This window comes from Hoplias malabaricus, chromosome Y, assembly GCF_029633855.1.
Source record: "Hoplias malabaricus isolate fHopMal1 chromosome Y, fHopMal1.hap1, whole genome shotgun sequence".
Lineage (NCBI taxonomy): Eukaryota > Metazoa > Chordata > Actinopteri > Characiformes > Erythrinidae > Hoplias > Hoplias malabaricus.
In genome coordinates, this window is record NC_089820.1 from 30,630,560 (window position 1) to 30,647,984 (window position 17,425).

General features: G+C 60.0%; 1 non-coding gene and 1 pseudogene across 1 annotated transcript; both read right to left on the bottom strand.

The window, feature by feature from the left end:
• Positions 1-1,153: 1,153 nt before the first annotated feature.
• Positions 1,154-5,788, bottom strand: LOC136679857 (28S ribosomal RNA; annotated as a pseudogene).
• A 416-nt stretch (positions 5,789-6,204) lies between these two features.
• Positions 6,205-6,358, bottom strand: LOC136679819 (5.8S ribosomal RNA). The gene has a single exon (XR_010796603.1). It is a non-coding gene; the product is annotated as a 5.8S ribosomal RNA (ribosomal RNA).
• Positions 6,359-17,425: the final 11,067 nt, after the last annotated feature.

Below are 17,425 nucleotides of genomic sequence, written 5' to 3' on the forward strand. Positions count from 1 at the left end.
ACCCGAGGTCTTTAACCGCGGCGTTCACGGTTCTCTATCACCCCGGGCTCGGAGCACTTTTCTCGGCCATGGGACCTCCAGGGGAGGCCCCTCATGGCTCCGTCATCATTCCTCTAAGTCTCATTCCGCCCACTGCGATACCCGAGGTCTTAGACCGCGGCGTTCACGGTTCTCTATCACCCCGGGCTCGGAGCACTTTTCTCGGCCATGGGACCTCCAGGGGAGGCCCCTCATGGCTCCGTCAATATTCCTCTAAGTCTCATTCCGCCCACTGCGATACCCGGGCTCAGAGCATGTACTTCGGCCATGGGACCACAAGAGGGCGCCCTTCTTCAGAAACTGCTGACATCCAGGACCATTCAAGGGAGCGACCTGCCTCCCTATGCCCGCCACCGGCTCCCTCTAACCGGTGTACTGGCTCTCGGGGCCCGCGCCCCAGAGAACCAGAGTTTCGGAAATTGCACTAAGTCCAGACATCCAGGACCATTCAAGGGAGCGACCTGCCTCCCTATGCCCGCCACCGGCTCCCTCTAACCGGTGTACTGGCTCTCGGGGCCCGCGCCCCAGAGAACCAGAGTTTCGGAAATTGCACTAAGTCCAGACATCCAGGACCATTCAAGGGAGCGACCTGCCTCCCTATGCCCGCCACCGGCTCCTTCTAACCGGTGTACTGGCTCTCGGGGCCCGCGCCCCAGAGAACCAGAGTTTCGGAAATTGCACTAAGTCCAGACATCCAGGACCATTCAAGGGAGCGACCTGCCTCCCTATGCCCGCCACCGGCTCCCTCTAACCGGTGTACTGGCTCTCGGGGCCCGCGCCCCAGAGAACCAGAGTTTCGGAAATTGCACTAAGTCCAGACATCCAGGACCATTCAAGGGAGCGACCTGCCTCCCTATGCCCGCCACCGGCTCCTTCTAACCGGTGTACGGACTCTCGGGGCCCGCGCCCCAGAGAACCAGAGTTTCGGAAATTGCACTAAGTCCGATTTTCGCCCACTACGAGACCTAAAACCGTCATCCAGGATTTCACAGGGGAGTACCCACCTCCCCTATGCCCGCCACCGGCTCCCTCTAACCGGTGTACGGAGTCTCCGGGGCCCGCGCCCCAGAGAACCAGACCTGGACCGGGGGTTTGCTTTCGCCTTCCCCCCCCGACAAATGTTTGAGTGGACGGGATGACTTTCAATGGATCGCGGTATATGCACCCGCTCTGCCACTTATGACACCCGCACTCAGAATCAGGTCGTTTACGAGTCATTTCGCACCCCGGATCAAGGAACATGCGCTTAGGGACGGAAGGGCGGACCGAGGCGTTCGTTAGCCCCGGCCCTGGTTCCAGTCTCGTGCGGCTCTGGTCACCGGCGGCGGAGCGGAGTTTCCCCCGCCGCGCGCCGCGGCTATCCCGGACCAACCGTATCGAACCTCGGGCACGGACGTATCGCTCCTTCTAGGCGGGATTCCGACTTAGAGGCGTTCAGTCGTAAGCCCTCGGATGGTAGCCTTGCACCATTGGCTCCACAGCCAAGCGCGAATACCAAGTATCCGAACCCGCGGTTCCTCTCGTACTGAGCGGGGTTTCTATCGGAGCAACGCCACATCAGTAGGGTAAAACTAACCTGTCTCACGACGGTCTAAACCCAGCTCACGTTCCCTGTTAGTGGGTGAACAATCCAACGCTTTGCGAATTCTGCTTCGCAATGATAGGAAGAGCCGACATCGAAGGATCAAACAGCGGCGTCGCTATGAACGCTTGGCCGCCACAAGCCAGTTATCCCTGTGGTAACTTTTCTGACACCTCCCGCTTAAAACCCGTAAAGCAGACGGAAGGATCGTTAGGCCCCGCTTTCGCGGTCCGTATTCATACTGAAAATCAGGATCAAGCGGGCTTTTGCCCTTATGCTCTACGGGAGGTTTCCGTCCGTCCCTGAGCCCGCCTTAGGACACCTGCGTTACTCTTTGACAGGTGTACCGCCCCAGTCAAACTCCCCACCTGTCACTGTCCCCGGAGGAACTCGCCCCAGGGAGAGGAAGGGCCAGCCCCGCGCGAGCTTGCCTCCGACCCCCCACCCGAGGGGAAGGAGGACTCAGCGCCGAGCGACCCCTCCACCCGGGGCTTAGCACCTTTGAACAAGGAACCCCCAGCAAGGCAAAGGTTCCCACCGACACCCTCACCGGGTTAGTGAGGTAACGTGTAAGAGTAGTGGTATTTCACGGACGGCCCGCTCCGGTGCTGGCGAGCGGCGGGCCTCCCACTTATTCTACACCCCTTAAGTCGCCTCACAGTGACAGACTAGAGTCAAGCTCAACAGGGTCTTCTTTCCCCGCTGATTCCGCCAAGCCCGTTCCCTTGGCTGTGGTTTCGCTAGATAGTAGGTAGGGACAGTGGGAATCTCGTTCATCCATTCATGCAGGTCACCAATTAAATGACGAGGCATTTCGCTACCTTAAGAGAGTCATAGTTACTCCCGCCGTTAACCCGCGCTTCGATGAATTTCTTCACTTTGACATTCAGAGCACTGGGCAGAATTCACATCGTGTCAACACCCGGTCCAAGAGCCTTCACGATGCTGTGTTTTAATTAAACAGTCGGATTCCCCTTGTCCGCAGCAGTTCTAATTCGGCTGTTAGGTGCCGGCCGAGAGACCCGGCCCCGGAGGTCTCCCCCCGAGGCGAGACTCATAAGCCCGAGAGATCCACGGAGCCTAGGCTCGGCGCGCGAGGCTCCAGGGACACCGCCCCGACCCACCGAAGCCCCACCACCGGCGGTGGCCCGCTACGAGTCCACACACGCACGAGAGACCGCAACCCCCCCACGCGGACCTACGTTCCATTGCGTCCCTCCGCGTCCCATCGGGGGAGAGCGAAGGGCCGGACGCTCGAGCTTAGCCGGGGGCGGCCCACCCGGCGACGGGCGTCGGGAGCCCGGCCCGGCTTAGGTAGGGAGAGGGAGGCCGAAGGCGGTCATCCGACGGAGGTTAGTCCCGAAGGACGCTCCCCCGCCGGCATCCCACCGACGACCGGCTCCCCTACCGTCGACCTGACCGAGGCCCCCTAAGCGCCACCGCCGAGGGGGGGACACGCACCGGGGCTTAAGGTCTCGCTCGCCGCGACCCACTCTCATCGACCCCGACAGACAGACGGAGCCTTGTTCACGGGGGTTTGGATATACTGGGGGGACAATCTCTCGCCGTGCGCTTCCTCGCGCGCAGGACCCAGTGGGGGGGGGCCCGAAGGTGGACCGGGAACAGCTCCCCGTCGCACGGGCAGCACCGGGCTTTCGGACCCCGCATCAGCAGACACGGGCCCGACCGAGCTCAGCCATTAGAGCCAATCCTTATCCCGAAGTTACGGATCCGTCTTGCCGACTTCCCTTACCTACATTGTTCCAACACGCCAGAGGCTGTTCACCTTGGAGACCTGATGCGGATATGGGTACGGCCTGGGGGGAAATTCACTATACCTCCCCCGGATTTTCAAGGGCCGATGGGAAACGTCCCGGCCGTCGCATAGCGCATGCGACGCCTTTCAGAGCGTTGAGCCCCTATCTCGGGGTCGAACCCATTCCAGGGCGCTCCAGCTCTTTAGCAAGGAGAGAGAATCCTCCCCGGGGTCCCCACCGGCGTCTCCGGGTTCGTTTGCGTTACCGCCACGGGAGCGCCTCTCGGCGGCTCGATCTCCACCAATCCCAGGTACGGGGATATTGGCCCGATCCCCTTTCGGTCAGCGCGAGGCAGACGAGACCATCGCCCCAGCATTTTCCGAACGGCGCTCGCCTATCCCTTAGGACCGACTAACCCACGGCCAAGCGCTGTCGGCGTGGAACCCTTCTCCACTTCGGCCTTCAAAGTTCTCATCTGAATATTTGCTACTACCACCAAGATCTGCACCCGCGGCGGCTCGACCCAGGCTCGCGCCAAAGGCTTCTGCGCCACCGCGGCGCCCCTCCTACTCGTCGCGGCATACGGTCCCATGAGTCTCGGTTCTCTCTCTCATTCTCGCTGGCTTTTGGGGGGGGTGGGAGACAAGTACCGCCAGCGACGGCCGGGTATGGGCCCGACGCTCCAGCGCCATCCATTTTCAGGGCCAGTTGATTCGGCAGGTGAGTTGTTACACACTCCTTAGCGGATGCCGACTTCCATGGCCACCGCCCCGCTGTCTATATCAACCGACACCTTTCTTGGGGTCTGATGAGCGTCTGCGTCGGGCGCCTTAACCCGCGCGTTCGGTTCATCCCGCAGCACCAGTTCTGCTTACCAAAAGTGGCCCACTCGGCACCGTCAATTCCATGCCCGGCTCCAAGCCTGCGAGCCGGGCCTCTTACCCATTTAAAGTTTGAGAGTAGGGCGAGGCCCGTTTCGGCCCCGCGGCCTCCAGTCATTTCTTTACCGGATAAAACTTGAAGTTTCGGCGCCGGCTATCCTGAGGGAAACTTCGGAGGGAACCAGCTACTAGATGGTTCGATTAGTCTTTCGCCCCTATACCCAGGTCGGACGACCGATTTGCACGTCAGGACCGCTGCGGGCCTCCACTCAGGGTTTCCCCTGGCTTCGCCCTGCCCAGGCATAGTTCACCATCTTTCGGGTACCACCGCGTATGCTCTGGCTCCGCTCTCCGCACGTGGGAAGAGCAGGCCGGTGGTGCGCCGCCCGCCCCCTCGGAGGGTTAGGACGGATCCCACCTCAGCCGACGCGCGCCGGCCTTCACCTTCGTTGCGCCTCCGGGGGTTCTGGTCCCTTCGACTCGCATACGCGTTAGACTCCTTGGTCCGTGTTTCAAGACGGGTCGTTCGGGGTCCGAACTTAGCCGCTGACCTTAGGCGTTCGGGTGCTGTGGGCCTGGATCGCCCCCCGCATCGCCGTAGCGGGCCTAGCCCGGGGCTGAGGACAGCCCAGCCGGCCCGCTTCGACCGAACGATCGGGGGGGGCCCCCATCCCCATCCCGGAGGAGGGGAGAACGCGGAAAGGACATTGCTCCACGGCCCCGGCGTTATCGGCGAAGTCGGAGCGAGGGGCTGTAGCGGAACGCCCGTGTCCGGGGGCCGCGTGGGGACTCCCTTCTCCGGACGGACCTACCTTCACCCTCGGGCCCTTCCAAGCCTAACCGGAGCCGGTCGCGACTCACCACCACGCGGGGAAAGTACACCGGGCGGGGCCGGACCTCCGTACGCCCGACAGGCCCGAAGTCCAGAGGCGAAGCGCAGAGCCGAAGCGGGGAGCGGTGGAGTCGGCACCCCACCCCTCTCGCCCGGATACGCTCGCACCCCCGACCGCGGAACCCGACGAGCGCGGGGCCGTCCGCCCGGCTGAATCCCCCGGGGCAGTCTTCTCGGTCCCCGTACGTTTACCTCTCAACGGTTTCACGCTCTGTTGAACTCTCTCTTCAAAGTCCTGTTTCAACTTTCCCTCACGGTACTCGGTTCGCTATCGGTCTCGTGCCGGTATTTAGCCTTAGATGGAGTTTACCACCCGCTTTGGGCTGCATTCCCAAGCAACCCGACTCCGAGAAGCCCGACCTACCCGGGCGGGAACGCGGGACTCGCTACCGGGCTTTCACCGTCTATGGGAAGAAGCCACGTTCGCGAGGACTTGGTCCCGCGTCCGCACCGAGACGGATCTTACGGACTTCCGTACGCTACATTTCCCGGCCAACCCCGGTCAGGGGAAAGTGGGATTCAGCGCTGGGCTCTTCCCTGTTCGCTCGCCGCTACTAAGGGAATCCTTGTTAGTTTCTTTTCCTCCGCTTACTGATATGCTTAAGTTCAGCGGGTCGTCTCGTCTGATCTGAGGCCGCACACAGAGGTTTCTTATGCGGGGGCGAGGGCGGAGGCGGAGGGCCGAAGGCTAGGGGCGAGGGGCGAGAGCCCGGCACGAGACCGAACTCCGCGACACCTTCCCCCCCACCCCGGCCGCTCGCCCGCCCGCTCACTCGCCCGCTCGCTGGGTTTAATCGGCACTCGCCACCCCCGCGTCCGACTGCGCGGAGCCCCGCTCGGGACTCGGGGAGAGACCGTAACGGACGTGGACCCGGACCTACTCGGCTCTCCCTCCGTTCCCTGTACGGAGCTCTCTCGCAACACGGGCCGCGTGGACTGGCTCGGAACCGAGTCTTCGTTTGGGAAGACGAAGGGCCGTTTTCAGGCCCTGCGAGCTTCCAGCCGCGGTCTCTCTCTCTCAGCGGGGGCGCGGAGACCGATCGATGGGTAAAGCGACCCTCAGACAGGCGTGGCCGCGGGATGGACCCCCGCGGCCGCAATATGCGTTCGAAATTTCGATGATCTGTGTCCTGCAATTCACATTAGTTAACGCAGATGGCTGCGTTCTTCATCGAAGCACGAGCCGAGTGATCCACCGCTAAGAGTCGTATTCGGGTTTGTGCCCGGCCCGTTACAGGCCGGGCGAAGGAAGCCATTCGAACAAGAGACAATTTTTGCCAATATATTTCAAGCCGGGTGCCTTCCACCCCCGTGCAGGGGGGGAAAGGTCATTGAACCTGGGCGTCACCACCGGACCGAGGAGTTACGGCCCGGGGGACGATCGCCCGAGTAGGTGCCCGAGACTTACGTGGTTTAGGAGACCGGGGTCTAGGCACCCGCCGTTCCCGGCGAGGCCCAGGGGTTTGGTTCGCTGCGTTACGGGTCCCGGTCTAAGGCATTCAGGCGTGCGCTCAAAGCCAAGCTCTCCACCCCGGAGGGTATGAGCGAGGCCCGGTGGTACGCTCCCAAGTCCCCGCTTAGGGGAAGGCGCTGGGTAGATCCCACCTAGTCAGGACCGGCGGGCACCGGCCGTCTCCTTTCGGGTGTTTATAAACGCATCCGGGGTTCGTGAGGCCCCTTCAACTCGCGCACCGGCCTTAGACTATTATACGGTCCGTCTCTGCGAAGCCAACATCGGGGGTATTTTGCATGCGCTCTTAAGCTCCGCTCTAACCCCGTGAGGGGAAAGAGTTTCGCCCGGCGGTACGCTCCCGTCCACCACCGCCCCCTGTGCCGGGGGGATGGGTTCAGGGAGATCCCACCGAGGCCGGCGAGCACCGGCCAACGCCCTGGGGGTGAGTAAGCCCCTTTGACTCGCGCACGCACAATCAAGCCTTCAACGATCAATGGTTTTTTGGGTTTAACTACCCGGCGGGCGGCTCCGGCGCCACTCTTCCCCCCGCGAACGGGAGGGGCGGACCGGGGTACCTATGCACCTAAGGCGGTCCTCGCATAACCCCGAGTTCCGAAGCCGGCTCGCTACGTCCACCCACCCGGAGGGGGGAGAGACTCACGTCGGCCGACGACGAAAGGTACGAGGCTTCTGCGGTCCATACCTTGAAGGTACCCGCCGGGGGGGAGGTTCGGCCTCTCGAGTCCGACTCGACAACCGGCACGGACGGCGGGCGCCGACCGCGGCCAGGTCACCGTTATTGATCCTTCCGCAGGTTCCCCTACGAAAACCTTGTTACGACTTTTACTCCCTCTAGATGTCCGGGTTCGATCGACTTCCCATCGCCCGGAGGCGACCCCCGTTCGAGGGCCGCCCCGGGGACGGTCCGAGGACCTCACCGAGGCATCCGATCGGTAGTAGCGACGGGCGGTGTGTACAAAGGGCAGGGACTTAATCGACGCGGGCTGGTGACCCGCGCCTACTTGGAATTCCTCGTTCGAGGGGAATAGTTGCAATCCCCTGTCCCCAGCGGGGAATGGCGTTCATAGGATTGCCCGCACCTCTCGGCGTAGGGTAACTTACATGTTGAACCAGCCATTGTAGCTCACGTGCGACCCCGGACTTCTAAGGGCATCACAGACCTGTTATTGCTCCATTTCTCAAGTGGCTTCTGTGCCACAAATCGCTCTAAGAAGTTTAGCCACCGACCGCTGATTCCCACCGGGCGAACCCCAACCTTCAGGCCCGCGGTAAGCGGGAGGGCACCGGGGAGGGGAGAGGGAAGGCGAAGGCGAAGGACGGACAACCCACACCCGGAGAGCGGAACGAGGTGCGGACGGCATCGGGGAGGGAACCGAACGCGAAGGGGAGAGGCCGGAGCCACCCACTCGACGCAGAACTGAACCCCCGTCAACCGCATCACCTCCCCGAACCGATCCGGGGTAGAACCGGACCCCCGCCGAAACCCCCAACACCCCCACCCCGATGGGGACCCCCCGCGAACGGGGACCTTCGGGGATAGAGTCCGACCCAGGAGAGGGGCCGTGTAACTACTTAAAGGATGGGATCTCGTTCGTTACCGGAATTGACCAGACGAATCGCTCCACGAACTACCAACGGCCATGCACCACCACCCACAGAATCGAGAAAGAGCCGTCAATCTGTCAATCCTTACCGTGTCCGGGCCGGGTTAGGTTCCCCGCGTTGAGTCAAATTAAGCCGCAAGCTCCACTCCTGGTGGTGCCCTTCCGTCAATTCCTTTAAGTTTCAGCTTTGCAACCGTACTCCCCCCAGAGCCCAAAGACTCGTGGTTTCCCGGACGCTGCCCGGCGGGTCATAGTCGTTAACCCAACGCCGCCGGATCGCGGGTCGGCATAGTTTACGGTCGGAACTACGACGGTACCTGATCGTCTTCGATCCTCCGACTTTCGTTCTTGATTAATGAAAACATTCTTGGCAAATGCCTTCGCTTTTGTCCGTCCCGCACCGGTCTACGAATTTCACCTCTCTCGGTGCGGTACGAATGCCCCCGGCCGTCCCTCTTAATCATGACCTTTGGTCCGTCAAACCCACGAAATAGGACCAAGAGAGCGGTCGGATACCCCCCCGGCTCGGGGAACCGTGCGGCGGCCAGAAAACGGCCCCGCCCGGCCGCCTCGCCGAAGAGCTCCGACTCGCCCCCCATGGGAAGGCCTTATTCCATTATTCCTAGCTCAGTCCATTCAAGGCACGCTTCGGCCTGCTTTGAGCACTCTGTTTTGTTCAAAGTAAACGCACCGGACCCTTCCGCCCCCCACGTATTCAACCGCGGCGGACGACCCAGCTAAGGGCCTCTCCGCGGAGGAAGGGAGCAGAGGACACCGGATGAGTAGGGACAAGGTCCCGCGACCTCCACCCAGAGACCCGCGGGGGGTCCCCAACCCCCCCGGAGAGGGGCAGCTTCCCACCGCGAAGTCCGGACGGGCAGAGGCCCGGCAGCCGGGACCCGTCCCCGGATCCAACTACGAGCTTTTTAACTGCAGCAACGTTAACATACGCTATTGGAGCTGGAATTACCGCGGCTGCTGGCACCAGACTTGCCCTCCAATGGGTCCTCACCCACGGACGTAGATTGAGTTCATTTCGGTCCCGAAACCTTCAAACGGGGCCTCGCACCGATATTTTTCGTCACTACCTCCCCGTGTCGGGAATGGGTAATTTGCGCGCCTGCTGCCTTCCTTGGATGTGGTAGCCGTTTCTCAGGCTCCCTCTCCGGAATCGAACCCAGATTCCCCGTTACCCGTGGTCACCACACGTAGTCCCGTAGACTACCGTCGAAAGTTGATAGGGCAGACACTCGAATGAGACGTCGCCGCCCCGAAGGGCTCTGCGATCGGCCAAAGGTTATCTAGAGTCACCAAAGCGGACCCGACCGGAGTCGGGAGGGGGTTTTTTGGTTCTGATAAATGCACGTATCCGTGGGGGGCGCCGAGGGGGGAAGGTGAACCAGTCACCGACCACCTCGAAACGGCACCCCCACTTCCAACGCTTCGTTTGCATGTATTAGCTCTGGAATTACCACAGTTATACCAAGTAACGTGTGGAGCGATCAAAGGAACCATAACTGATTTAATGAGCCATTCGCAGTTTCACTGTACCAACGCCCGTGTGTACTTAGACTTGCATGGCTTAATCTTTGAGACAAGCATATGATACTGGCAGGATCAACCAGGCCGATCCCTCTGGTACTCAAACCCGGCTTGGGGAAAGAGAGAGAGTCGGTGGTGCGTGGAACTCGACCCCCCCGAAGGAGGAAGAGACGCGCACCGCGGAAAGGCTTTTCGAACGAGACCCCCCGGAGGTGGGTCTGCAATCGGGGGTTTGACTACTTGGAAAATGTACGATTCAAGGCCCGGACGGTGCAGGCTAGGGGCCGGTTCCTTCCCTCAATAGGATCCCGACCCTAAGGCACCACCGACTCGGACCTTTTAACGGACCCAAACTGCGGTGGAAATTAGACCGACGGATCGGCTAAGTCTCCCTCGGAACGATTCTGGGACAAGCGGACCCCCTGTTACGGGGGGTCCACGAGCCATGGAGGCTGGAGCACGTGGCGGGGAGGATCGTTCTAAAAGCCGGTATTATTTCGGATTAGAAGCCTGCCCCTGGTGCTCCGGGTATGCCGCATTTCGAACGGGCGTAAAGGACGTCCGTTTAAGGGAAGAGAATGGAAGAGAATTTCCTGGCCCCCTCAAAGCGCGAGGAGGTCGGCATAGGTTTTACGGTACGCCCCCCCCGGAGCCGTCTGATGTTCAGAAGACGAAGGGTTTTGCCCCCAATCTCGTAAGGTCGAGGGCTCACCACCGAACTTCCAGCCGCGGTCCTTGGTAGGACCGATACGCGGACAAGCCGCAAAATCCTGGCCCCCTCGCAGTGCGAGGAGGTCGGCAAAGGTTTTACGATTCGCCCCCCGGAGCCTACGGTTAGTTTTCTCGATTTAAGAAGACGAAGGGGGTCGGGGCCCGGGAACCGTAAACCGAGCGCCTCTTCCCCTGCGAACTTCCAGCCGCGGTCCTTGGTAGGACCGATACGCGGACAAGCCGCAAATCCTGGCCCCCTCGCAGTGCGAGGAGGTCGGCAAAGGTTTTACGATTCGCCCCCCCGGAGCCTACGGTTAGTTTTCTCGATTTAAGAAGACGAAGGGGGTCGGGGCCCGGGAACCGTAAACCGAGCGCCTCTTCCCCTGCGAACTTCCAGCCGCGGTCCGTTTAAAAAGACCGATCCGTGACACCTCTAATGCGCTCTTTGCCTCCGGCCGTTTCCAGCGCGGGGGCCCGGTGGTGCGCTCCCAAGTCCCCGCGGAGGGGAAAATCTGGGAGATCCCACATTAGACCAAGCGGAACGCCGGTCTTCGCCTCGGGGGTTTGTATGCCCCTTTCGACTCGCGCACGGGCAAGAGTTAGGTTAGGAACGGGGACAACTGCCGGCGGGCGGCCCGTCGCACCCACCCCGCAAGTGGGCAGGTGGTCGGTGGCCTGTGGACCCGCCGCTCGGATTCGTTTATAGTAGGAACCATAACGGGGTACAACCCTCATACGCTCGACCCCCTCACGCCCAGAGAAGTGTTCACCTCCCTGGGCATATATCGAACGAATCATCGGGATTGAAGGGGAGGCCACCCAAACCATCCCCTTAGCCCAGAGGGGTGCCAGTCCTCGGGCTTCGGTATTCGCATCACCGGGGTCTATGGAGGTCTCGACTTAGGTTTTGAAAACCTCCAGAGGGGGGGCCGGATTAACCACCACCCTAGCCCAGAGGGGTGCCAGTCCTCGGGCTTCGGTATTCGCATCACCGGGGTCTATGGAGGTCTCGACTTAGGTTTTGAAAACCTCCAGAGGTGGGGCCGGATTAACCACCACCCTAGCCCAGAGGGGTGCCAGTCCTCGGGCATGTCACTTCGCATCACCGGGGTTCTATGGAGGTCTCGACTTAGGTTTTAAAAACCTCCAGAGGGTGGGGGCATATCTTATCCCCACCCTAGCCCAGAGGGGTGCCAGTCCTCGGGCATGTCATTTCGCATCACCGGGGTCTACGGAGGTCTCGACTTAGGTTTTGAAAACCTCCAGAGGGTGGGGGCATATCTTATCCCCACCCTAGCCCAGAGGGGTGCCAGTCCTCGGGCTTCGGTATTCGCATCACCGGGGTCTACGGAGGTCTCGACTTAGGTTTTGAAAACCTCCAGAGGGTGGGGCCTGACTTACCACCAACCCTTAGCCCAGAGGTGTGCCACTCCTCGGGCATGGAATTCGCATCAACGGGGTCTACGGATGTCTCGACTTAGGTTTTGAACACATCCAGGGAAGCAGAGCGGACATTCCCATTATTTCAAGCCCATCGGGAAGCCACTCCTTTGGGCATAGCGTTTCGCATCGCTGTTACCCAAACTTACGTCTGATTTAATGCCTCCCTAATATCCCGACGGCACCAGGCTGAGAAACCATATGCCCACAGGATTTGAGGCGTTGGAACCTCGTTCGCATAGCCGACAACGATGAACCTCCCTCGGACTCGCTACGAGGCTTGAGGAGGGTCCTGATTTTCTTAAAATCTCAGGTGAGGGACTTAGAAAATTTTCACTTTAAAACCACAGACCTCCAGAGGAGAGACCGGGCTTATCACAACCTTAGCCCAGAGGGCGTCACTCCTCGGGCATGTCACTTCGCATCACCGGGGGTCCATGGATGTCTCGACTTAGGTTTTGAACACATCCAGAAGGGGGGGCCGGATTAACCACCACCCTTAGCCCAGAGGGGTGCCAGTCCTCGGGCTTTAAATTCGCTTCGCCGGGGTCTATGGAAGTCATTTTTTAGACCTCCAGAGGGGAGGCAACCCAAACCATCCCCTTAGCCCAGAGGTGTGCCACTCCTCGGGCTTGTGTATTCGCATCACCGGGGTCCATGGAAGTCATTTTAGACATCCAGAGGGGAGGCCACCCTAACCATCCCCTTAGCCCAGAGGGGTGCCAGTCCTCGGGCTTTAAATTCGCTTCGCCGGGGTCTATGGAAGTCATTTTTAGACCTCCAGAGGGGAGGCAACCCAAACCATCCCCTTAGCCCAGAGGTGTGCCAATCCTCGGGCTTGTGTATTCGCATCACCGGGGTCCATGGAAGTCATTTTAGACATCCAGAGGGGAGGCCACCCTAACCATCCCCTTAGCCCAGAGGGGTGCCAGTCCTCGGGCTTTAAATTCGCTTCGCCGGGGTCTATGGAAGTCATTTTTAGACCTCCAGAGGGGAGGCAACCCAAACCATCCCCTTAGCCCAGAGGTGTGCCACTCCTCGGGCTTGTGTATTCGCATCACCGGGGTCCATGGAAGTCATTTTAGACATCCAGAGAGTGGGGCCGGTCTTACCACCACCCTTAAGCCCAGAGGGCGTCACTCCTCGGGCATGAAATTCGGATTACCGGGGTCTATGGATGTCTCAACTTAGGTTTTGAACACATCCAGAGGGGAGGCCACCCAAACCATCCCCTTAGCCCGGAGGTGTGCACCTCCTCGGGCTTCAAATTCGAATCACCGGGGTCCATGGAAGTCATTTTAGACATCCAGAGAGTGGGGCCGGTCTTACCACCACTCTTAGCCCAGAGGGCGCCACTCCTCGGGCATGAAATTCGCATCACCGGGGTCCATGGAAGTCAGTTTAGACCTCCAGAGAGTGGGGCCGGTCTTACCACCACTCTTAAGCCCAGAGGGCGTCACTCCTCGGGCATGAAATTCGGATTACCGGGGTCTATGGATGTCTCAACTTAGGTTTTGAACACATCCAGAGGGGAGGCCACCCAAACCATCCCCTTAGCCCGGAGGTGTGCACCTCCTCGGGCTTGAAATTCGAATCACCGGGGTCCATGGAAGTCAGTTTAGACCTCCAGAGAGTGGGGCCGGTCTTACCACCACCCTTAAGCCCAGAGGGCGTCACTCCTCGGGCATGGAATTCGCATCAACGGGGTCTACGGATGTCTCGACTTAGGTTTTGAACACATCCAGGGAAGCAGAGCGGACATTCCCATTATTTCAAGCCCATCGGGAAGCCACTCCTTTGGGCATAGCGTTTCGCATCGCTGTTACCCAAACTTACGTCTGATTTAATGCCTCCCTAATATCCCGACGGCACCAGGCTGAGAAACCATATGCCCACAGGATTAGAGGCGTCTGAACCCCTTTCGCATAGCCGACAACGATGAACCTCCCTCGGACTCGCTACGAGGCTTGAGGAGGGTCCTGATTCTCTTAAAATCTCAGGTGAGGGACTTAGAAAATATTCACTTTAAAACCACAGACCTCCAGAGGAGAGACCGGGCTTATCACAACCTTAGCCCAGAAGGCACCACTCTTCGGGCATGTCACTTCGCATCACCGGGGTCCATGGAAGTCTCGACTTAGGTTTTGAACGCATCCAGAGGGTGGGAGCCGGACTTACCACCACCCTTAGCCCAGAGGGCGTCACTCCTCGGGCATAAAATTCGGATAACCGGGGTCCATGGAAGTCAATTTTGACCTCCAGAGAGGGGGGGGGCCTGGCTTACCACCACCCTAAGCCCAGAGGGCGTCACTCCTCGGGCATGAAATACGCTACACCGGGGTCCATGGAAGTCAGTTTAGACCTCCAGAGAGGGGGGGGGCCGGGCTTACCACCACCCTTAGCCCAGAGGGCACCACTCCTCGGGCTTGAAATTCGCATCACCGGGGTCCATGGAAGTCTCGACTTAGGTTTTGGAAACCTCCAGAGGGGGGGCTGCACTTACCACCACCCTTAGCCCAGAGGTTCATCACTCCTCGGGCATGAAATTCGGATAACCGGGGTCCATGGAAGTCAGTTTAGACCTCCAGAGAGTGGGGCCGGGCTTACCACCACCCTAAGCCCAGAGGGCGTCACTCCTCGGGCATGAAATTCAGATAACCGGGGTCCATGGAAGTCAGTTTAGACCTCCAGAGAGTGGGGCCGGGCTTACCACCACCCTAAGCCCAGAGGGCGTCACTCCTCGGGCATGAAATTCGGATAACCGGGGTCCATGGAAGTCTCGACTTAGGTTTTGGAGACCTCCAGAGGGGGGGCCGGGCATACCACCACCCTTAGCCCAGAGGGCGTCACTCCTCGGGCATGAAATACGCTATACCGGGGTCCATGGAAGTCAGTTTTGACCTCCAGAGAGGGGGGGCCTGGCTTACCACCACCCTAGCCGAGAGGGCGTCACTCCTCGGGCATGAAATTCGCTTCACCGGGGTCCATGGAAGTCATTTTAGACCTCCAGAGAGGGGGGGCTGCACTTACCACCACCCTAGCCGAGAGGGCGTCACTCCTCGGGCATGAAATTCGGATCACCGGGGTCCATGGAAGTCAGTTTAGACCTCCAGAGAGTGGGGCCGGGCTTACCACCACCCTAAGCCCAGAGGGCGTCACTCCTCGGGCATGAAATTCGGATAACCGGGGTCCATGGAAGTCTCGACTTAGGTTTTGGAGACCTCCAGAGGGGGGGCCGGGCATACCACCACCCTTAGCCCAGAGGGCGTCACTCCTCGGGCATGAAATACGCTTAACCGGGGTCCATGGAAGTCAATCTAGACCTCCAGAGAGGGGGGGCCGGGCTTACCACCACCCTTAGCCCAGAGGGCATCACTCCTCGGGCATGAAATTCGCATCACCGGGGTCCATGGAAGTCAGTTTAGACCTCCAGAGGGGGGGCTGAGCATACCACCACCCTTAGCCCAGAGGTGTGCTCCTCATCGGGCATGAAATACGCTTCACCGGGGTCCATGGAAGTCATTCGAGACCTCCAGAGGGGGGGCCGGGCATACCACCACCCTTAGCCCAGAGGTGAGTCACTCCTCGGGCATCAAATTCGCATCACCGGGGTCCATGGAAGTCAGTTTAGACCTCCAGAGGGGGGGCTGAGCATACCACCACCCTTAGCCCAGAGGTGTGCTCCTCATCGGGCATGAAATACGCTTCACCGGGGTCCATGGAAGTCATTCGAGACCTCCAGAGGGGGGGCCGGGCATACCACCACCCTTAGCCCAGAGGTGAGTCACTCCTCGGGCATCAAATTCGCATCACCGGGGTCCATGGAAGTCAGTTTAGACCTCCAGAGGGGGGGCTGAGCATACCACCACCCTTAGCCCAGAGGTGTGCTCCTCATCGGGCATGAAATACGCTTCACCGGGGTCCATGGAAGTCATTCGAGACCTCCAGAGGGGGGGCCGGGCATACCACCACCCTTAGCCCAGAGGTGAGTCACTCCTCGGGCATCAAATTCGCATCACCGGGGTCCATGGAAGTCAGTTTAGACCTCCAGAGGGGGGGCTGAGCATACCACCACCCTTAGCCCAGAGGTGTGCTCCTCATCGGGCATGAAATACGCTTCACCGGGGTCCATGGAAGTCATTCGAGACCTCCAGAGGGGGGGCTGGGCATACCACCACCCTTAGCCCAGAGGTGAGTCACTCCTCGGGCATCAAATTCGCATCACCGGGGTCCATGGAAGTCAGTTTAAACATCCAGAGGGGGGGGGCCGAGCATACCACCACCCTTAGCCCAGAGGTGTGCTCCTCATCGGGCATCAAATTCGCATCACCGGGGTCCATGGAAGTCATTCGAGACCTCCAGAGGGGGGGCCGAGTATACCACCACCCTTAGCCCAGAGGTGAGTCACTCCTCGGGCATCAAATTCGCATCACCGGGGTCCATGGAAGTCAGTTTAGACCTCCAGAGGGGGGGCCGAGCATACCACCACCCTTAGCCCAGAGGTGAGTCACTCCTCGGGCATCAAATTCGCATCACCGGGGTCCATGGAAGTCAGTTTAAACATCCAGAGGGGGGGGCCGAGCATACCACCACCCTTAGCCCAGAGGTGTGCTCCTCATCGGGCATCAAATTCGCATCACCGGGGTCCATGGAAGTCAGTTTAGACCTCCAGAAAGGGGGGCCGAACCTACCACCAACCTTAGCCCAGAGGGCGTCACTCCTCGGGCTTCAAACTCCCATCGCCGGGGTCCCATGGAAGTCTCGACTTAGGTTTTGAACCGTTCCGGGGTCACCTCCAGTGAGATAACGCGGAAATCTCACTATATTCATGCCCACAGGCGAACCAGAGCCTTGGGCTTGTCATAGTTACATACGGTGTACCCAAACTTTCGTCTTTTCTAAAGGAACCCTAATGTCCTGACGGCACCGCACTGGAAACCCCCATGCCCTCTGAATTTTTACCTCTCCGAGGTGCTCCGTTTTGGGCTTGCTACCTAGGGCGAAGAGGGTCAGAAATTTTTCTAAGTCCTACTTTAAAACGTCCCACTGGGAGAACACTAGGGTTAGCACTTTGCCAAAAAATCACGGCTGAATGCAATTTTCACGCCTCGCACCCTTTGTTCGTTTAGATTTAACAAAAAAATCAACCGACCCCCCTTTTTAACAACGCTTTGCCGAATTTAGCTCACTTTTCCCGGCCTGGAATATCTCACGCTTGCCCCCCACGGTACTTACCTCCGGGGAAGACACCCCCGTCGCTGCCAACGCCCATGCCCGGCCCAGGCTCACCCGACTCGGCCTCGCTCGCTCCATCGCCCGCTCCAAACCTCCGGGGAGAAGACCCCCATCGCCGCCAACGCCCATGCCCGGCCCAGGCTCACCCGACTCGGCCTCGCTCGCTACATCGCCCCGCTCCAAACCTCCGGGGCTGGACCTCCACCAACCCAGCGCACCTCTCGAACCTATCCGGCCCACACTTAAGCACTCCTCCTCGGACTAAACC